Here is a 23613-nt window from a genome sequence, read left to right as displayed (position 1 = left end):
ATTTTGGGATTTAACATACTCTTATTGAAGCTTGATCATAAAATATTACTTATCCACAATTTATCTTTTCATCTTCCAATTAAATTTAAATTTATATTCTTTATACCTAGTTTGTTGGAGCCATGTTTTTGCTAATCTTACATCTTTCTTAACATTCATACAATTTGCAATATTTTTGTAGATAGTCCTTGAATTTCTTCCAGTCTTCCTCCACCAGTTCTTCTCCCAGGTCTCGGATTCTGCCAGTCATCTCGGCCAATTCCATATAGTCTATCAGTTGCATCTGCCATTCTTCCAGTGTGGATAATTCTTGAGTTTTCCAGCTTTTAGCGATGAGTATCCTTGCTGCTGTTGTAGCGTACATAAAAAAGGTTCGATCCTTCTTTTGCACACTCTGACCAACAATGCCCAAGAGAAAGGCCTCTGGTTTCTTAGGGAAGGTATACTTAAATACCTTTTTCAGTTCATTATAAATCATTTCCCAGAAAACCTTCACTCTAGGGCAAGTCCACCAGAGGTGAAAGAATGTTCCTTCAGCTTCTTTACACTTCCAACATTTATTATCAGACACATGGTATATCTTTGCAAGCTTGACTGGAGTCATGTACCACCTGTATATCATTTTCATAATGTTTTCTTTCAAGGCATTACATGCCGTAAATCTCAGACCTGTGGTCCATAACTTTTCCCAGTCAGCAAACATGATGTTGTACCCTATGTCCAATAGTTAACACAACTTTATAGCTGCTTTTCATGTGGAGGTATCCGTTGTTGCTTGTTGGGCCAAGCAATTATGCCAAGTGGTACAGTTAATTTGGGAGTGGTGAGTAGCATTCTCTTTCAGTACTGCAAGCCAGTATGACAGAAAGATCCTTTGTGTCCGCATTCCTGCCATGAAACTCACTGGGTGACCTTAGGCAAGTCACTGTCTCTCAGCTTTACTGACATCACACAGTTTCTGTGGTGATTACACCACTTTGAGCTTCTTGGAGGATAGGTGGGATATAAATGTAATTAAGAGATAGGCAGGCAGGCAGGCAGACTGCCAATGTTCTCATCTCAGAGAGCATTAGAATCCTTCCCCTCACTCCTCTAGCCTGAATTAAAATCTGAGCCAGAAAATTCCAGTTTGCTTCTATCCCTCCTAGCCACAATGCCACTTCCTCCCATCCCAATCATTCTTACCTTTAAACTGGGTGTCATGACCCTTGAATCTATCAGTGATTTAGAGTCAGAGGCTTGAGGGGCACCAGATGGGGAGGCAGGTCAGGTTCAGGACCCAGAGGTTATGGAATTTTAGGAATCCCTTGCAACTGAGGCTGTTGATCAGGAGCCCCAGATGAATCTCCCAGACCACCTGAGCCCAGACCTGAAAAACTATGTGCCTCCTACCTCACCAGCCCAGTGCCAGAGAGCACACCAGGAGGGAAACAATGGAATGGAGGAGGAGTGCTCATCTTCAGGCCAGAGGGTTGGCCTTCTAAGGCTCTGTAACAAGGGGATGCAGCTTGGAGGAGGTAGTCTAGAGACACTTAAAAGGTCTCAGATTACCCCCCCCACACACACACACCTTTGTTAGAGCAAGTTGCTCACTTGTAGCTAACCATGGTCTAAAAACCTTAGATTAACCTTGCCTCTTTCTCTTCAAACCACAGCACAACATCGGGAAAAGAGGATCCTATGTCCCAGCAACCCCTTTCATTCATGACTAACTCCCATCAGCTGGCTGGGGCTGATGGGAGTTAGAGTCTAAGGGCCCTGTTAAAAGGCCCCTGTTCTCTTCACAGAACTAAAATGACCAGAGTTCCCCAGGAAGAGGGATTGACTGTTAACCCACTCTGCAAATGTAGCTCTGCAAGGAGAAGAGGGGTTTCTGAAGACTTAGCACCCTTTAGACACTACATTCCCCAGGATTCTTTGGGGGGAAACCATGAGAGTGGGATGATAGTTTTAAGTGTGAATGGGGCCTAGATCATGGCATGCTCCTCAGTGGCAGAGCACATGTTTTGCATAAAAAATGGTCAAATGTAACATCTCAGTATCTAGCTAAAATTGGCATGGGAAACAAGTTATGGGAAAGTTCCTGCTCTGAGACCCAGGATAGCTGTTGTGAGTTGAAGTGGACAATATTAGGCCAAATGGGCAAATAGTCTTAAGCTGCTATAAGGCAGCAACTCATATCACATGGATGTTACAATGGATTGGAGGAAACAGTGTGATTAACTCATGTTCCTTCTCTTAAACATGATTGTTTAAGCAGGTCTCACAATTTAGGAATGGCACTCTTAGGAAGCCACCAACGAGAATTGAGCTGGGAATGATTTTTAGGGCCACATCTCAGGTTACAAGGCAGGAAATAAAGATGGACAGGCTAGTTCCAATCTTCCATTTCTCAATTCAGATTTTGCAGCTGTGTATAGGGGGGAAGAACCATGGAAGGACAAGAGAGAAAACACACATCTCTGCAACTGTCAAGATGCTCAGGTGCAGGCGCATCATGCAAGACAGCCGGATAAAGGACAGAGAAGTGTCTCACTGCTCCTGGAGCAACAGTTCATGCTTCAATCACCACTTATTTTTTCAGCTATACATCAGTGGCATTTCGGGGGGCTCAACATAGAGTTTCATTGTTTCACAGAAGTGTGTTTCATTCAGGTGTGTTTCTAAAAGCAACTTCTCAATATTTTAATTTTCTTAAGTAGAGCTTCTTCCATCTTAATACAGTACTTCAGAAGGATTCCTTGTCCTTTAAAGACTGGAGAAACACATACTATCAAAGCCCCCCCCCAAAACACACACCTGTTACTATGTAGTAGAACAACTGTAGGAAAGTCAATAAGCATTAGAAAGTTACTTTAAAACAAAAACAACAACAGCAACAACAACAACAACAACAACAGCAGCAGCAGCAGCAGCAGCAACAACAACAGCAATAGCAACAGCAGGAGCAGCAGCAGCAACAACAACAACACACCCAAGTCACTTCCAGCAATGTTGTGCACGTTGTTGTTGTTGTTGTTTGGGGGGGGGGTTCATTATAGATAGGTTACATATTGCTCAGCCTAGCAAGGGAAGTACCTTTTATGCCCTACCAGTTTCAAGAACTGATAGCAAACAAGATATGTGTGGGCAACTGTATTCCACCTTAAAGGGAGGGGTGTTTTATTTCTGCCTTATCCATGTACATTGTTTAGGAAATGTTAAAAGCACCTCATCACAAATAGTTGCTATAGTCTTTGTGGGATTTCTCTCCTTGCCCTGCCCCCTGTTTTCTAAAGATGCTTGCTGAACCGTCATTAAGGGACAGAAAGAGACAAGACTAGAATTGAGAATAACATCTTTGAAATGCTCAGCTTAACCCATTGCCAAAAAACAACAACAACCCATGAAGGCCAAAAGAATTATCTATTGTGTGGCAATTGCTGTTGGAAACTGTGCTTCTGATATAAAGCACACAAAATGCACTCAACAAAAAAACCCAATTTTCTGTCTCTCAATGCACACACTCATCTCAAGAGTACACTGTACTACAGCTACAGAAGCTTGGAACACACCCACCCCTATTCATTGAAACTATGCAAGAGTGGGGTTGTGGCAGAGGTAGCTGCCCAGGTGGCACCTCCCCAAGAGGCAGCACGCTTGTTCCAGTGCCCACCTCTGCCACCAGTCTCCACAGCCTCTAGGGTGGAGAGGGACTGGTGGCAAAGCTGGGTGATGGGCCCACTCCCCTCTTGCTGAGTCAATGAACTTTGTCACCCAGCATGGGAGAGATCTCCCCCTGCCCAGTTGTGTGGCTTTTCACCAGCTTTTATTGAAGGGAGGAGCTGATGCAGAGCCCCACTTGTGGGTGGGAGGGGGGAATTCAAAAAGGATCTACACCCCTCAGCTCAGTGAGGGACACACTTTACAAAGGCTGTGTCCCCATTCCAAGGACAGCACTGGACCATTTCACCTCAGGTGCTGAAACACCTCAGGTCACTCCTGGGTTGTGAGGATTTAAAGGTTAGTCACATCCCCTGCCCCACTGTCTTCACATGTTTAGATGTCATGTGAAGGGACTCTGCAAGCATATCAATGTGAACACCTAGAGCCACCTCATTTGACTCTGGCCCACTCAGAGTACTCTTGCATGTAGAAGAGTTCTACTTGTCTTCATCAGTATGTGCGCAATATGTGGGCAGGAGTATGGCTGATAGCAGTGGTGAGGTTAACACACATGGTGCCATGACCTCACATGTTCTTTCAGTGTGTGTGTGTGTGTGTGTGTGTGTGTGTGTGTGTATCCTTAATTTTGCTGCAAAGGGCAATATTTTCTAGGAGAATGTTGCTTTTTCAGTGAAAAAATGTGCCTCCTGAAATGTCTGTTTTCCTCCTGTGAAAAATGGATCTCATGAAAATTCAATGCAGCCTCATTTTATCATGTGCTGCCTAGATAGCTGATGTGGGTGTTTAAAATGGCCCAGTTACCCTGAGGATGAGATGGTTGGACAGTGTTCTCAAAGCTACTAACATGAGTTTGACCAAACTGTGGAAGGCAGTGGAAGACAGGAGTGCCTGGCCTGCTCTGGTCCATGGGGTCACGAAGAGTCAGACATGACTAAACGACTAAACAACAACAACACCCTGTGGGGTAAATCATAAATAATTTAAACGAACACATTCTTATGAGTGAAAAAGTTCTGATGTATCCATATACTTCAAAGACTCTACCATTCATTCAAAATGGACTGTAGGGAAACTTTTTCAGTATGAGGACTGCATACCCACTCAGGGTAATCTTTATGGGGCCATTGGTAATTGAGGCAAAAATGTGTGTAGTTAGACACACACCACTCTCCATCCTTCATCCTTCTCTATTGCTATCTAATCCCTCTTTGGAAATTGCTAAATGCTTTTGCCAAAGTGATTTGCTTGTGGCAGGGAGTCTCACTGTTTAGCTTTCTTCAAATGCAGCACAAACATTGGCTCTGGAGTTTCCCCCTTTTAAGCAGAATTTGCCTATCAATGTATTTTACTCATCTCCTTTAATTTCATCTCCCTTCAACATGTATCACTATTTCATCTCTCCTTCCTCCAATTATAGCTTCATTTACTTCTCATTCATTTACTTTATTTTCCTCCTTTGCAGCGATGCATGCTGTAGCCATGCTTTCATTTTGCTCTCTGTCAAGCACCCACTTTGATGCATGCCTGTACACTATGTATACAGGGAGCTGGTGCTGTTGTCATTGGCCTATCCAAAAAGGTTATGGAATACCATCCAGGGGATAGACTATAGCATTGAGGGCCACCTGAACAAGTCCACACTGGTTTAGATAAATAAGAATCTCATAAGCATAATAAATACAGCTGTGCATTAAATTTGGTCACGGCCTGAATCAAATTGGAGGGATTTGGAGGGATCCAGGCACTGACTGTGTTGGGCTGACATAGCCCCAGATCACTGTGGATTGGGCTGAGTGTTCCAGAGCAATCTGGGGCTGGAAGGGGGCAGGGCATCAAACAAGAAGGAGAGGCAGGCATGGGTGGGAAGAGGGAGAAAGTATGGAATAAACAGGCAACTGGACAAATGCATTGTTGCAGGAGAAGTTAGGGATGGGACAATGCCTTTCCCACCAGGACTCCCTTTTTGCCCCCTGAAACAGCACCACACCAGACTGAACTCAATAGTTGGGTGGAAAGGGGAGGAGGAGACACTGTCTCATCCCAAACACACATTTATGGTAGGGTTTTAAAAAAAGAAAAACAGAACAAAGCCTTAGCCCTGGTCTCCAAATTGCTTTGGGGATGGATCTGTGGCAGGATGGGTAGCCACCAGATTAGGCCAGGGCGGGTTGGTCTTATTAGGGAATGACCTTGATCAGAGGTGCCGGATGGATATGGAATCTGCAAGCTCATCAGAGATAGAATGTTGCTGACAGGCAAGGGAAGGCCTAGAATATGTAGTGATTCTATCCAATATGTGGTGATTCTATTAAAAAACAACCCCACATGTAAAACCAATTTCAAATCCAATCTGCATCTACATTGGATTTGAAATTGGTTTTACATGTGGGGTTGTTTTTAATTGTATCTAATGGATCACTAAGTAGAAGTTGCCAATGGTGCAATCCAAATCAAGATTACACTAAGCATCCTACACACAGGTTCAGAGAGGAGAAGACTTGTTCCTATAGCCAGCAAATTGGGACTGTATAAGAACTGTAAAATATAAGTGCTATAGAGACTGTTGGGGTACCTGATCCCCCTTGGCCTAGAATATGTGGTGATTCTATCCAAGGGGGATCAGGGCAAACAGGTTATATTTATTAAAACGTAACAAAATTAGATGAGCTGCATAAAAAGCAAATTAACCAAATAAAATTCATCTAGGTAGATAAATTATCAAGGTAGTGGGGAAATAATGTCCTTTCATCTCCTGGGCATGTTAACAGTTGCACTCTGTGGCCACACAGCAATGTTTGGAAAGTGTGGGAAATGTGAACCTAACATGCACACAATGACCTTGTTGCCCAGAGTCCACCCTGGTGTGCATGCCCAGCATAAAGGGCACCCCAAGGACCCCACCCCAGAGGAAATTCAATGGGGGTGGGTAACTGAAGATTGCCCTTAACCCAATAATGCCTCTGGTGTTCAAGCAGCCATTTATTATATAACCTCACCATCCAGGCCTAAATTCAATTTGCACCAAATTCAGAAAACAAATGCTTTTACAGTCTCACACCCCAAGCGTGTTAAGTAGGCAATAAAGGGGAGTCCTAGGGGTCAATCAGGGGCTCCCAATCACAATTCCTACTTAGCCCCCCCACAAGAAAGCAACTAGCAAATCCCATACTGTAAAGTTATGGGGCAAGGGGGTGGGTACCAGTAGAAGAGGGGAATGTGGGGGTGGTGCTTGTTTAAATAGCCTGATTCTTCCCTGATTGGGTACAATTTTGTACACAATGTTGCCAAATATATCCATTTTTGCAAGCAATTTCCCTGATATAATGAGCACTCACACTTTATGCTGTGGTTGCCCTTTGCGGGATCGCGTGAGGTGCTTCGGACCTCAGAGAACTTACCAGTTTGTGTGGGTTGGCCTGCCTCTCAGTGTTATTCTTTGGAGGCTCATGCCCAGCCTCAGTAGTCAAGTTACACTGCTGGGAAGTGGGGCCAGTCGCATAAATAGGGGGAAGAACTGGCAGCAGCCAGGTAGTCATCTCAGGAGCTTCAACCACCCCACCCTCCCTTTGTTTAATGTTTCTTGTTTAGAGGTTAACCTTTTTCTTCCTGTTTTTTAGCAGGCGCTGCTATGGTCTTTTGACTGGTTGCTGTTGAAGAGCTGGGAAGAAATTTTCCTGCATTGGCAGGTTTTGTCTTCCGTGTAGCAATTTGTCACAACTTTGGCAGTTTAAGGCCTTGGGCGGAATCTTTAGTCTTTTCTTCTGTAAAATGGTGTGTGTGTGTGAAGTGGTGACTTACCCCCCCCCCGGGGTGTTGATTCCAGGGTCCCCTATTAAAGATGTTATAATATGGGTGTCTCTGGCCATACACTGAAAGGTTTTCATTGGGGATATGGGGTGGGCTGCCTGCATACACATGCATATTTCAGTGTACCCCCATATCCCATTCACCCTGATAAGCCCCAGTTCCCCCGGCTGGGGGACTGGGAGGGATACACGCTCAATGCCTAAGCCAAGGTCTTCCTACGTTTGAATGTTTAATAAAATTGTAGCCAAATTTTAATTCCATAACACGTCATGAGTCATTTTTCCTTTCTTGTGGTCCCTGGGGGCTGGGGCAGTTGCTGCCTGGTCACGAAATGAATTTTTAGACATGATTTCCTCTACTTTCAAGGGTAGACAACCTGGTGCCCTTCAGATGTTATCCAAGAATAGTGGGGTTATCCAAACACAACTGGAGGGCACAACATTAGCTTCCCTTGTCCTGATATAAAAATTCTTGTGCACACTTTCTTTTAATATTTACATTTTGCATGGCTTTTGTTCTTGTTGTAAAACCATATTATGAAATTGGAGAAGTGTAAATTTCAAAGGATAACTCGGTTTCAGTCCCTTTATTGTTTCAAGAAGTGTAAATTAGCCGGAATGAATCCCCCTTCCCCAATTATGCAAGTCATCCCTACTTTAAACACTGTCAATTTCTCTTACATAATTAATTTTAAATCTTTGAGTTTCTCTCTTTCTCCTTGAAAGGGATTCAAGCCCTGGGACTGGTGAATACAAGCTATCTCCTGAGACACTTTTGTTGGCAGTGAAAAGAGTCGGTTTTCTTTTCTCTGTAGAAGCCAGCTGCAGTATTTAGGGTGTGGGTATGGAGAGGCAGAGTAATAATAATAATAATAATAATAATAATAATAATAATAATAATAATAAATCCATCTCTAAGACGGCTGCTCATAGTGGCACAAATCTTACCTGTGCTATGTTGACTTGATAGCAAAGGTTTGCTGGGAGATATTTCAAAGGCTGACACACAGTGACAATCGATGGAAATATACTTCTTTATTAGTGGCAGGAAATTCTCACTGGGGCCTTGGCTTTCTCACATAGTCTCAGACTGACAATGCAGGAATTTTCCTTGACAGTGGTCACAAATAGGTGTCTAAATCTTCTTATATTGAAAAAATGTTTCATGTCACTGTAGCTTAAACAGATAAACAGCTTCAAATGGCATTAACTTTTAACTTTGAAAGTATAAGGCATACTTTCTAGATGTGGAGTTCTATGAGACAGTATTGCAGGTGGCTCAGAAGGCCCACGGTAATGACATGATGAGTCATTGCTCAAACAGTTTTATTGTTTTGATACAGGGCAAATCAAGGTGCTGGACCCTGTTAAAATGAAATCTCCAGTGGCAACATTTTCCCCAGCGGGAACAACTCATCTTTCTGACAGCTTTTAGATTTCAGGTTTACAGTTCATATCATTCTATAAGCCAATGTTTTGGAAAACAGTCACAAGGGCAGACCGTGTGTATGTGTGTGTGTTTCCTTAAATTTGTTTTGTATATGGATACATAGCTGTCAAAGTTTTCCTTTTTTAAAGGGAAATTCCCTTATTCCGAATAGGGTTCCTCGCAAGAAAAGGGAAAAGTTGACAGCTATGTATGGATAGCATCGTTGTGTTTGTCAGACCTGCCAACATGTAACCGATGAAAATAGGGCCAGAAATTTAATTCTCTCCAAAGTGATAACTTTTTGTTTGCGTCGGACCATTTTTAGACTGATAAAATGGTAATATAGAGCTAATATGGAGGAAAGAAACCCAGGACAGTTGTTGCCTGTCAGAGTAGGCAGTATTGAACTAGATAGCAAATGGCCTCATTCAGAGTAAGGCAGCTTTGATCTATTTGGGTGACACCATAAATAATCAATTAGCCTAATGCATTCCAACAACTGGTTTAATCCATTTAATGGAACATAGGAAGCTGCCCTATATAATGGTACATCTTACTAAGTACTATGTACTCTGACTGGTTTAGCTTTGTAGGTTTCAGGAAAGGGCCATTCCTGCTTGGAGATGCTGGGACCTTCTATATGAAAAGCGCTCTACCACTCTGCTCCAGTCCTTCCTCAAAGGATAAATCATATAGTCTTCAATACTTTGTCAAAACAAAACAAAAGAAAATCTACACACCATGAGGCTAATACATATTATTCACTGTACCTTGGAAAGCTCCTCTCCCTCATTTACTGGTGCTCTCCCTTCTCTCTTTGTACTGAGGTAGCTCATCAGAAGAGGAAGGTGCTTGTCTGCTATCCACTATACAAGGAGTAGCTAACGTGGTTCCCTTGAGGAACTGTTGGACAGTACCTCCCATTACACTTGACCATTGGCCATGGTGGCTGCAGATGGGAACGATAGTCCAACAACATCTTGAGAGCACTGGTTTGGCTGTTCTTGTTCCACAATGAAGCACTACATAGGGCATCCTCCATCAACCTCATGCCCTCTGGATGCTTTTGGACTGCAATGCTCACAGCCCCATCCAGCAAGGCAAATGGTGAGGAATGATGGGAGCTGTAGCCTTTCAACATCTGAAAGCTGCCAGGTCAGGGAAGGCTGAACTAGGCCGGAGTTCTAGTTGCAGGAACTGCCACCATCTACTGTCATGTGCTTGTCAGGTGACACAAAAGGCCAATGGTGTTTTGTCTATCCCAATAAAACAGCCTCAGACTGCCTTGAGTCCCTTTGATTTATGAGAAGAGACCAAGCTACTACCCATGTGGCTGTACCTCCTTGTTCTGCTGACCTGTTTGAGACCCAGAGGATACACTGTGAATTCAGCTTCCATTGTTAGAGGCTGGTGAAATATGGAGACCATTTTAAATCACCACATGCCAACCTGAATGGAATGCCCGCATGTCAAGAAGTTGGCCGTGTCTGCTTATAAATGTGTTGGCAGTGCAGTGAGTGCTACTTATGTTGTTTCGAAGGAGAGTAATTTCCCAAGAGAGTTATTCTTTTTCCCTCTCTCTCCCTATGCTGGTATGAAATAATGAAGCATAGCATATAAAGGTACTAGCTATGGAAATCTGTCTCCCATGCAAGCAATGCACAGCAACCCACTTCCACTGCGGGTGCTGCCGTACATGTTTACAGCTCTGTAAACATTCTGCATGGCAGGACAAGAAACAGCACCACTAGGGGAATCCAGTATATTATTGATGACAAGCTTCCCAATATGTTTTTGTTTCCTCTGTCAACAGAGAAACAAATTACATCTGATTTCCTAGAAGGTGGCCCTGCTGATATGAAGAAAGAGGCATGGTACTTTATTTTAACTTATGATATGATATGAAATCTACTAGTGGCTGAAATCTAGAATCCCTAGACACAGATAGACATGGTTCCCTCTACCTGCATTTGCTGGAGCCTTGCAATTATTTCAACAAATACATATGGAAGGTGAAGGCAAATGGTTTGGTCCCATTAGAAAAAATCCGAAACACATTAGTGCAATACCTTCATAAGGTCAGACAATAAAGGTTGCTTCCAATGCAAGACCTACTAAGAGGTCCCTTGAAACTAGTGAACATGAATCTCTTTGGTCCATTGACTTCAGTGAGTCTACTCTGAGTAGTTGGATGCAACCTGCAGTGGGAAAATAGTGTGCAAGGTTTTGAGTTTTACAAAGCTCTTCATGAGGTTATATGTTTGTTTTTCTTTAAAAAAATGCAAGGTGGATGAAGAGAGAGAAAAGGCTCTTGCTCAAGCCATCCATATCTGCATCTTGTAAGAGTCTTAAAACTGAGTCTGAGAGGTAGCAGGTATTCACATGAGACCCTTTAAGCATGCAGTCTAGGCTAATTTATTCATTAAGTTAATTCTTTCGTCCTTTTCACCATGCTAGTTCTTGGGCTAGAATGAAGGGCTGAGCTAAAACAGCCTTTGACAACCTCATGTTCTCCAGGTGTTTTGGCTGGGAGTTGTAGTCCAGAAAACCTGGATGCCATCAGGTTGGTGAAGTCTGGGTTAGAATATGAGAATGATCCTGGGGCTGTTTACCTGAACTGACCCCTAGTAGATTCTGATGACTTTGTGTAGGATTCCAACCCCAATTGACCTTCACTGCTCCTTTCCAGTGAAATACATCTCCAGAAATGTCCACATTTTGTCCTGTGCGCTGGTCCCGGGGGAAAGGTACCATGATCGTAGTCAGAGTTCACGAGATGAGAGGCGAGGTCCGAAACAGGGAGCCAGGCGGGGAACAGGAACGCTGGGAGGTCAGAAGCAGAAGGCTGGGCAGGGAACAGGAACGCTGGAAGGTCAGGAACAGGAGGCCGAGCAGGGAACAGGAACACTGGAAGGTCTGAAGCCAACAACGACGTTGCTCCCGCAACCTGGGACCGGGCTGACTTCTTCTAAGGCCAGGGGCGGTCCCGGCCCCCAGGAGCCCCGCCTCCTCTGGCCTTAAGGCGAGCACTCTTCCTGGGAGCAACCAGTTCCCTTCGCCTCTCTGCCCTAAGCCTCTGTAGTTCAGGAGAGGCCGAAGGGTTACTGGGCCCCGGAGGAGGCTCACCTGTAGCCACTGAGTCCTCAAGCACCTCTGGGGCCAGAAGGGTTTCACCTGGTGCCTGCTCCTGAGGATCTGACACAGGTGCAGGCTCCTCAGAATCTAGGCCTTGCCCCAGTTCAGCCGGCCCTGGAGGCGGGGACTCCTGTGCAGGCTGGGATTCCTCTGGTTCAGCCTCTGAATCGGAATCCCAGGCCATCACATCCTGTTAAGTTGCTTCTTGGTGAGGTACCACCCTTTGAGGATTTGTGTAATAAAAGTCAATGATTCCTCTTGTTCCCTCCTCCTGCCTTCCATCTTCACTCACATACAGCAGGACATTGTCAAACACCAAATCCAAATTGGAAAGCCAGGACTCATTTTCTCCAGTAAACTCTGTCAAACTCTGGCACAAAGCCCAGAATGAGTTTTAAGTAAAGTTATCTCCTTTTTCCACCAAGGCCTAATAGGTGAGAGAACTCTACAGAGCTTGTGCAAAAGTAATTTCCCTATCAGCTGTCAATAGTTCTCTAGTCTGGCTACCACTGAAGGCTTAACTGTTTCTGTAATGTAAAAAAATATATAGCATAGTATAAGGTCTGGGCATAGGTGAGTTTCCATTTCATTCTTCCATTGTAAGTGGCTTTTGGTTTTGATTGGTGGGTTCTCAGAAGATTGTTGAATAGACTGCTACTAAATAGTTCTGCAGTGTGTTAAAAATGGGAAGGAACTTGGTGGCTGCAATTGCAGCATCTAGAATTTCATTACCAAGCAAGCAAAATTCAGAAAGTTTATTACAATAAATTGATGGAGGAGGACAGATTAGTGGGAGGGAAGGAAGGATATGATGCCTTGCCTTATCGTATAGCAATACAGGAACAAAAAACAGATGAGGGGGTGACCAAATGTAAGGGGATGGGGGAGACAAAGGCACAGGAACCCAAGGGAAATTACAATAAAAATGATTATTGAAGCACAAATATTGAAGCACAAAGTATGGAATACATAATTTAGAACTGGAGGAAACTGGGGCTGCTCTGAATTACACTGAGTGGTTGCAGAGCCCAGGGGACCCCAGAGGTCAGCTCCCACCATTTCATCCCTAGAGGCAGCATGGCAGGGGGCTGCCAAGGAGGAGGCAGAACCAGCCTCCAAGGAGTGTTCCTCAGCAGTTTCTGCCACCACAGCAAAGGCAGGAGCAGTGGGCAATGTATTCCTTGGGGGGCCATTTGCTGACTCTGGGGATTCTGTCACTCAGGATGGTCACCTCACCTTGCCTCATGGGGAGGCTGACACTGTATCTTTCCACTCTCCATTAAGCATTTCTACAGCATTCTGCTGTCATCCCAGCCCCTGAGCATTAAAACTGAAATAATGTCTTCCCCAGGACTTTTAATTGGGGCGTGGGAACCTGGAGAGGCTGTCTACAACCAAGCTCCCTACCAGTCAGGTAAGGTTTTCTTCCCTCCCCACCTTATTCCTGATGTAGATTTTCATTCATTCCATTTTTCCTGATGTAGATCTTCACTCACTCCTTTTCTCTCATAGGGAGAGCACAATTTTGTAGCTCACCTCAGATGCCAAAGTATCTTGTGCCAGCCCTATCCCCAGCCACCTTTACAAAAAAAAAGGTAAGATCAGATCTTGAAGTGTTCCAGCATTTTCTTGGCCATTTTTGCTGTGCTTCCCACTCCTCCACTGTTTTGATTTTGTTTTAATGACTGGAGCTTATATTGTGTTGTATTGTGTTTCATAGGAACACTGCTAAGATAATTCATCACACAAGTGAAAATTAGCATATACGTTCTCTAAATACATATTTTTTGTTTCTTTGTTTATTCTTAAGAGGACAAAAAAAAGTAGTCAGGCCAAGATGATGTCCTTATTTTGTGCAATGTTATGTTCATTTATTTCTCCCTGGTAGCAAAGTCATGCATTTGAACAGAGAAGTGAAAGCGTTTCAGAATACTGGTCTGGAGAGGTAGAAAAACCTTAGAATGTACTGAAGTCAAATCCAGGAATGGCCACAGAAGGCATACCAGATGAAGCTGGAAAAAGACATTCCTTGCCACTGGTGCCAAATGGGCCTTCAGTGAGAATACTGAATTGAGCAGCACCTTCAAATATCAGATTTGTCGCATGCAGCACTGCTTCCATTCTGCTGCAGTTCATGTTCTACGGCAAATTTCACTTTTTTATCTTTCTGTCTGCTGCGGCAAAATTATGCAATTTATGTAAAATACATAACTAATTATTTAAATTTTCTTATGATATCCCACCCCATTCATTTTGATGCAAAGGTACAGTAATGCAATGCAAATTGGGGGGGGGGGGGAGTAATCAATTTTTCATTGCTTTTTGGCTGAAAGCAATGACAACAGCAACAACAGTGAATACTGATTGGAGTGATTTCCATTTTGGACATGGGATGAATAAATTGACGATGGCCATTTCTGCTCTAATTTCCATCAGAATTCTCCAACATCCCTATTCTACAAGCTACAAACTAATACAGGAACCCAAGAAGCCTCCAGATGTAATTTGACTCCCAATAATAGTTGACGTATCAGCCCCAGGCAGCATGGCCTAAGGACATGGGTGATTGGAGTTGCAGTCCAGCAATTTTCATAGAGCCACTGGTTCCAGACCCCATCATTAGAGACTTTGTGCCCTTGTTTTAGTTGAAATGCATGCACATGTGAAGCATATCTTGATTTTCCTCCATAAAATGACCTGAGATCGAGAGGTCATGGAAAACTAGGGTGGAAACTAGACACATATTAAAAACACTGTGTAAATGCTTTTTTAAAAAATGATTTGAAAAATACATTGAATTTTGCATAGCTCAGTTTCGTCATCTAGTGTAATATTTGTGTATTGCACTTTACAACACATTTAAAATGCTTTATTTGCAGATGTATAGCTGAGTCTTAGGCTATTGAAAGAATATGAAGTACAGTGGTACCTCTGTTTATGAACTTAATCTGTAACAGATGTCTGTTATTAAACCGAAACCATTCTTAAACTGAGGTGCGCTTTCCCTAATGAGGCCTCCCACCGTTCAGATTCTGTTCTTAGACCGAAGTAAAGTTCGCATACCAGGACACTACTTCTGGTTTTGCGGAGTTCGCAGTGGCGTAGCGTGGGTTGTCAGCACCCGGGGCAAGGCAAGTAATTTGCGCCCCCTAACCCGTGGATTTGCGCCCCCTAACCCGTGGATTTGCCCTAACCCCAGATGTTGCGCCCGGTGCGGCCGGCCCCCCCTACACCCCCCATGCTACGCCACTGGGAGTTCGTAAACTGAATAGTTCATAAACAGGGCTGTTCTTAAACCGAGGTGCCACAGTAGTTTAAATATGTCTTATTTGATTTCAAGTTGCCATTGTTTGTATACTGAAGATCTGTTCCTTTAACAGGGATGGCAGAAATCAAGAAGCAAAGTTTCTCCTGTCACTGCATTTCTAAACTAGGGAATTGTTTCCCTATTGATTTCTGCTTGTTGTAAAACTGTTGAATGAAAGAGAGAGAGAGAGAGAGAGAGAGAGAGAGCACATATGATTTGATTTGGGCATTCAAATCAAAACACAGCATTTACAAGTATATTCACAACTGGTTATGTGCGCGTTGTGGAGAGAGTGGTAACACAAAAAGCTGATTCACTGCATCAACTTCTGCTAGATCCAATTATTTGGGTTTGGAAAACAGTCCTTTAATTTTCACTTTGCGATTATACGGCTGAATAATTCTTGCAAATTATCTTTAAAACCATTTTTATTACAAAATATTTGCATGTTAAATGTAATTGTTTCCTTTTAAGTGAAGTTAAAATTAGGTGCTTAACTATGTTTCAGGAGTGATATATGGAGCTGAGCTCCACTGCCATGCGTTCCAGGATTCTGCTCCATGAATAAAACCATCAAAGTAAAGCTACCAATAACACTTCATCTTGACATTAAGTTCTGTACAACAAATAAATCTCCAGAATCTCAACAGACCCAGCGACTTCATTAACAGTTATGCTGCAGCAGGGGAATGAAAGAAAATCAATTCACAGATGCCAGCATTTTAGGTTTTACTCTGGTGAGGACCGCTTTCTTGACCACCCAAGAAGAGAAAGTTAAACAACAACAACAACAACAACAACAACAACAACAACAACAACAACATCATTAAGTCTTTTAGATTAATGGTAGGTACTCATCTGCAACACATTGGGAAGAATGGCATTAACACACCTTTCTGGTAATTTACCTCTTTAGTGCAAATGGCAGGCATTTTTTTCCCTGTTCCATCGAGTGGGTGGTGGAAGGATATGTTCTTGAAAATTAATACATTTTAAAAAGTGACAATGGACATCTTGCTATGTTGGCAATGCGCTCCATATTAAAAGTTCCCTGTCGTTGAAAATCTACTCAGTTGGGAAGAATGGTTCTATTTCAATTTTCTATTCTGATTAATTAGCAATGGATTGAAGGCAGTGAATAATTAGTGAATCGATGTCATTCATGGATCTTTCCCCTATCCTCAGCTGAAGTATGATCTCAATACCCCACAGTTAGATCAGGGCTCCACAAAACCTCATGTTGTTTCTGAACTTCTTTTGTGACACTAAGATGGTTAAATGGTTATATTTACAGAATATAGCAATGGAAGATCTGTAAAGCTCTTTAACCAACTTATTACAATACAGGCTGATGTGTTTGAATAAAGATCTAGGAGGGGAGAACCCCTTCAATCCACTGGTCATGTTATGAGCTGCACTCTATGGGCTCCCAGACAAAGATGTGGGGTGGGATTCTCACACCCACAGGCCTCACAATTCAGCATTCAGCAAACTGCCCACACCAGGCCTAAAGAGCAAAACCAAAAAAACACAACCCTATCAGATCAGGTCAAGGGTGACCTAATAATGCATTTAAGCTAATCATGCCTCAGGGTGCCAGTCCATTAGGTTTTTAACTTCCTTTCCCTGCCTACACTAAATGCCAAACAAATCAAATAATTAACACAATAGGAAGCAAATCAAGGTGGGGGACCCACTGTGTGGAGTAGGCAAAAAAGATGAGGCCCAAAAGTCAAGAAGGGGCTCCTCCAAAATTCCCATACATCCCCCACAAAAGGCAACTAGCAAAGCCATATAGTATAGCAGGGGAGGGAGGGCACCACAGAGGACAGGCACGAGGCATTAGGGGTGGGACAAGCTTAAATAGTCAGCTACATGCCCCTTCCCACTGTGCTCCAAAGGCCATGTGATTCTCAACACCCTCCTCAAGTCTCAAGTCTTTTCCCTGATGTGAAGGGGTGTGCAGAAAATTGCTGTAGATTGGGAGACATTCCAAATAGCATTTCTTTGCCAATATTTTTTTGCTGCATTGACATCAGTACCTAGATTTTGCTTGGTTCCCACCTTCGTTCTTCATCTCTTTTCCATTTTTGCATCATGTTTCTTAGTTTGCCTGCCTTTGTTTTAAATCACTCTGAGAACATTAAGTCCCACATGGAGTATGCACACCGAATACAAATGATAAAGTAGGTTCCTAGTCCACAGAAACCACAATCAATCAGTTACCCTTTAAATGTGACCACGCTTAATAATTTAAACACAATCCCACTCTTCATCTCCTAATGTATTCAGTGAATTTGCAAAAATAAAAGAAACCATATAAAATTAAGGTAGGGGTGTTTGGGGGGGGGAGGGAGAGGAGTCTGTTCCATTATTGATTTTGTAAACAGTTTTCAATATTTTATTAGCGCTCTCTATATATTTAAGTGCCATTGAGTTGAATGGGGCTTACTCCAGGTCCCAGATAGCAGAATATAGGACTGCAGCACTACAGAACCTTTCGTTCACTCATTTCTGCATTCAGCAACTACCATGACAACATATTTTTTAAAAGCTGATAATCTGCACAAGTGGTAGAGGAAGAGTCTTAATGCTGAATATATTGCTGAATTTCACAGGCTGCGCCACAGTACTTAACTGTTGGTTTTCCCGAGTGCTGGATTTAGTCTATTAAAAGCCAGAGAGTTACTTGTGAAGAAAATAAATTGCTTGAGATTAGCAGGAAAGTAGCAATAATAAGAGTTAATGCAAAACAAAATGCCTTATTCTTTACTGATGCTGTCTAAAAGTGTGGGGTGGAGGTGTGTGAGTGTGTATGAGAGACATCTTTGTACAGAATTTCCCTGAAGTTTTTATTGTGCCTGCAAGTGGAAAGAGGGATGTTCTTGGTTTTACAGAGTATATGCCAGAGAAATAGAGTGCTTTGTGTCCTATTTCATAGACAGCTGCCCTCTATTTGAGGTACCCCATGTCTAGTCCAAGTACAGTTTAAAGGACCATAAGAAGTGGGAGCTGCATTAGCAGCAAGCACCTGGGCAACAGGCAACAGACTGACCAGGCACACTTCTCATCTGGTTGGATTCTTCCCCAACCATGGTCAGAAGTCGTACTCATTCTTTTTATGCCTCTGTATGCCAGTTGCTGGGAATCCCAAGTGGGGAAAGGATAGATACATGGGAAATTCAGTTCAGTTAGTATTTAAAGATGAGCCTACCTAATTCACACTTTATGAAACAATATGGAAACAACACTTCATAATTGACACGTTGCATAATAATAATAATAATAATAATAATAATAATAATTTATTATTTATACCCCACCCATCTAGCTGGGCTTCCCCAGCCACTCTGGGCGGCTTCCAACCAAATATTAAAATACAGTTATGCATCAATCATTAAAAGCTTCCCTAAACAGGGCTGCCTTCAGATGTCTTCTAAAAGTCTGGTAGTTGACATCTGGTGGGAGTTCCAATACTGAGAATGCCCTCTGCCTGGTTCCCTGTAACTTGGCTTCTCGCAATGAGGGAACTGCCAGAAGGCCCTTGACACTGGACCTCAGTGTCTGGGTGGAACAATGGGGGTGGAGACGCTGTGTAGTTCTCCAACCAAGTAATGTGTACCAAAAGAAAAAGAAAAAAGTATACAGTGTGCATAGAAATGCATACTATATTAATGAACAGACAGAAAGCCCATTATGTTATGGGGAAATGTTTTCAAAAGAAATCTGTACATTAGGCAAAAGTGCATACAAAAAATGTGCATATTAGGAGAAATTTGGACGAACATGCTGATGAATTTTCATGGGAAAGAGGAGGAGGAGGAGGAGATCACAAACAGATTCAGAACTTGAGAGATGGAGAACCAAACTGTGCTTTGTTCAACTCTGATGATGCCTTTTTTGTTGCAAGGACAGACAATAGCAAAGGATGTGAAAGTGTGTGTAGAAATTAGCCTTCTGAATAAAGGTAATTTGTCTCTCTAGCTCTACACACTTTTGCCTCTGGCCCCACCCACTGTTGGCATGTGGTCCTTGATAGCTCATTCCCAGAAGTAAACTTTCCCACCTCTGCTCTAAGACAGCCTGCTGTCCTCAGGTATGGTGGATGATACTGTCCCATTGCCAGCGCTGCAGAAATAAACAAATAAATAACTCCATAGGTTATTGAAAGTCTGGTTTCTCCAGAGCTGCTTCGGTATATCTCCAGAGTGGGCATGTGAAGTTGCTTGGATATTCCAAATGCATATGCAACTCCCCATCCTCATCCTGCAAAAAGAAAAAAGAAAAAAAAAGAGGGGATTGTCAGTCCTTGTGGAAAAGCAGTTACTTGCTCACACAAACCTGGCAAATAATTAAGATGTTTGAGAATTCCATACAAAAGTATTGCTATGATTCAATATCATTGTAGCCTGAAAAATTAATAGCTTCAGTCCGGTGGTAACGTGGAACAGAAAGGTGATGTATCACTGTCACAGGAAGGAATTAGTTTCTAGATCATTGGTACTGCTGTAAGAATATTACCACTTGAGCCATAATATTTAAGCTGGGTGGTTAAAAAGGCTACTTGGATATGTGTGTGTGTGTGTGTGTGAGAGAGAGAGAGAGAGAGAGAGAGAGAGAGAGAGAGAGAGAGAGAGAGAGAGTTTGGGGAAGGGGCAGACTCTCTAGATTCAACAAAGAGCTAGAATTTGAGCAAACTCATAAATTCATGAAGCTAGGAGAAAATGCCTTGGACTCCAGTGCTACACTGCTGGAACCCCTCTTGAGAAGACCACGCTGTAAGATCTGGGCTCCCTCCATCTAAATTCAGGCAGAAATATGTGAATAAATCATATTTCTTCAAGCTACTCCAGTCTTTGCTGTGTCTTGATGATTGGAGGAACACAAGTTCTGGGTGAGCTCATGGAACCCCCCCTGGAATCTTGCTGCAGCTCAGCAGAGATTGTGGAGTGACAGAGAACCTTTGTAACTGTGTATACACACACATGGCTGTCATTACACAGCCCCGGCTAAAGGATTTGTCATGCTGTATCACAATCTTGAATTTGCATGAAGTCAGAGAAAAGTCTGCATAAAGGAATTTTTAGTGCCTTGTGACAATCCTGGATTAGGCCACTTTGGGGTCCTCACTCCAGCTGCCTATTTTCCAAGTCAGTTTTAGGGTAGTATGGCTGGTGTGGTCACAATGAGTGCTGTGCTGCAGGAGGTGCCACATCAATGCTGTAGAATGGGGTATGAGAGGCGCTTCCCCCCCACCCTCTCAAATTTTAGTGCCACACAAGGCACCGTTGAGATCAAAGTCTGCTACTGCTATTTTCCCTTCCCTTTTTGGGGGTACTTTGGCAAATCTTGGTGTTTTTCCGAGCTGGAAGATACTTCCCCTTTGTGTTACACAAGCAACCTAATATAATGCATGTCTCTTTGTTATTTTCACTAACAGAAGCATTTTATAGCAAAATTTAATATACGCATATTTATACATGTTATTTGTTTGCATAGCTGTCAACGTTTCCCTTTTTAAAAGGGAAATTCCCTTATTCCAAATAGGATTCCTCGCAAGAAAAGGGAAAAATTGAGAGCTATGTTTGTTTGGAGGACTGCATTACAACATTTGGAGAAGTGCAGATTTCAAAGAAAAGCTGTCTTTCGATTTACATATTGTTGTGGGATGTTCACATTAAAATGCAAACTGAACCTAATTAGTTCCCTATACATGATGCACCTATATCATATTATTCCATCATTTTGACATCACTAGTAGAGTCCTTAGCTATTTGGTCTCACTCCAGAGCTTGTCTTTTACCACCCCATAATTCTGAACAAATCTCTTGCGAGTTACAGTTGAAATATTAAATCTGTACTTCATTGTAATGGGTTTTTGAATTGCATTGACCTATTTTCAAGTCTTTTTTTCCCCAAAGATGATTGTTCTGCCACAGCACTTTTTTTTTGGTAATTATGCTCACTGGAAATTTAGGGCTTTTTCTTCTTTCTTTCACCCTTTTGGAAAGGCATCTAGAAATACTAACTCATTAACTAATAATTCCATGGTGTGTCCCCCCCCCCTTGCACTTAATAGGAATCACCCATGTAGATAGACATGCATATTCAACCGAGCCTTTTTATTTAAAAATGGCAGTTAATTTCTTACCATGAACTTGATTAACTGTGAATTATTAGCTCTGTTAAATTAATAGCTTAAATTCTTAAGGTATTTTCAGTAATTTGGAGAAAAGAAGCTCAGCATGTTGCCATAATCTGAAACCTAAATGGTTTGCCATGACAATAAAGCATTATATACAGACAGCTTGCTTTTTGCTTTTCTGCTTTATAAAAAGAGCAAATAATTATTCTTTAGTCTGCATTAGCATTAACACAAGAGATATATTACAAGGCATTATTCGGTGGCATGAGCATATTCAGCATCCAGTAATTCCATGATATAAGAAGAAAGGAATGATTTATCAAAATCCACTGGGTGATCAATTCATAACAACAAAATAGATGTCTTTGTTTGCCTCGTTGCAGCTGTACTAAATCATCAGGAAAAGCAAGGAACACCAGAGCAGTGTAAAATATGACGCTCGGGAGATGTTGCCTTATGGAAACCCCGGTAGCACAGGCCATTAAAAAAAAAAAGAGTGCCACATTTTTTGAATAAATGAGGCCATATGCTTCTACTCTTTGGCCACTTCAGTTTTAAATGCAGTTGGGTGGTGCTTCAGACACGACACCATTATGGATTGCAGTAAGCTTCCAAAAATATTAGCAGTTTCAATGGAAGGTTGACATTCTTGCATACATCAGGTGAAAAATCACCCAGAAATAGGTCAATGGAGATGAAGGACCATCCGTTGGTCATTGTCAACATTCATCAGCCTAACTCCATACTTTTGAATAATCATTGTAGCACACATATGCCTGGCATACTTATATATTCGCAGGCTTTTTAATGTTCAAGCTGGGGGAGGTAGGTGTTGGGTGTATTGCTGCTTTTATTGTGAATACCTTGTCTTCTTTTCTATTTCATTGGCTTTCCACACACCAAAACTTTATTGTTTTCATTCAAGCCCTTTTTCGATTCTTGAAATATCCAGAATGAATGAATGAACAAACTGGCAATAAGAATGAAAACAATAATTAAAATAATGTGAATATGAGAGATATAGTTTTCTCTGAATACTGCTGCTGTGTGATCTTATGTTACAGGAAGGCCTGATAAAATGTCTTGCTCTAAATACAATTACAGAGTGCACTTTACAGAGGGAGAGTCCTCTGTTTGTAGGAGTCCTTTCTTCAAAATCTATCTAGTTCAAGAATGGATATAGGTTGCATTCAGACAGTGCTTTAATGGGATTGTCCTTAGAAGGCAGTCCTTCTTGCAACTTGGCTCTTGGACACACCCCTGACTATGTGGGTTTCGTTTCTAGGTCTAAGTTTCATTTCTCTAAATAGGCATCATGGGTCACAGCCAATCAGGAAAGAGGTGGGGGTGGTTAATGAATTATATAAGCATCAGTGCAAGAGTGCCCTAGGCACTGGAATGGCACTGCTGAACACCCGCCCTCCCACCCTTAGTGCAAGTTCTTAGCCCTGCTTTGGACTTTGTGTGAATCACCTGTCTTGGGACAGGGGATGGGTAGGAATTTTTATCCATTTGGAAAATTGGCACTGGCCACTTGGTTTTTTGCCTACCCCCTTAGCAATCGTCACAACTTTCCAGGTTTGATGGTTAGGCATTGGCTTAATTTTGTGTGTGGAGGGAGGGGTGGCCATGACCTGCCCATCAATGATCAAAAGGTATTCCGTTAAAGGAATCTGGGCCCCCCGCATCTCATCCGAAGTCTGCTTGATGGGCTAGGGCCATGCCGGGTCACAGGAACCTCGCGGTAAGCTTCTGTTGGGCAAAACCCCAATGTTGCTGCCCCTAAGGGTTTACCTACATAGACTCTGTCAACTGGGGCAATAGTCTGTTATAGTCTTAAATCACATTTAATTTGCAATCAATAAAGTTGTGACCTTAATGCTACCCATCAACCTTAATTCTGTGTCTGTGTGTAGTTATTTCATTGGGGGGGGGGGCTAGCTTGGGGCCTCAAGATGCAATTCCAGTTCCCCAACATGTCCTTACTTGATAATTTCCACGCAAAATTTTAAATGACTGGAAAGAACTGGATGGCAGAATACCACCCCAAATTTCTTTACATGAAGTTACAAAATGAAACTCCCACTATTTCCCGAGTTAATGGGGATATAAGGATGTGTTTTCT

This window comes from Podarcis cretensis (genome assembly GCF_951804945.1).
Source record: "Podarcis cretensis genome assembly, chromosome: Z".
NCBI classification, from domain to species: domain Eukaryota; kingdom Metazoa; phylum Chordata; class Lepidosauria; order Squamata; family Lacertidae; genus Podarcis; species Podarcis cretensis.
The sequence above is the reverse complement of the archived record's forward strand: the minus strand, read 5'-3'. Positions refer to the sequence as shown.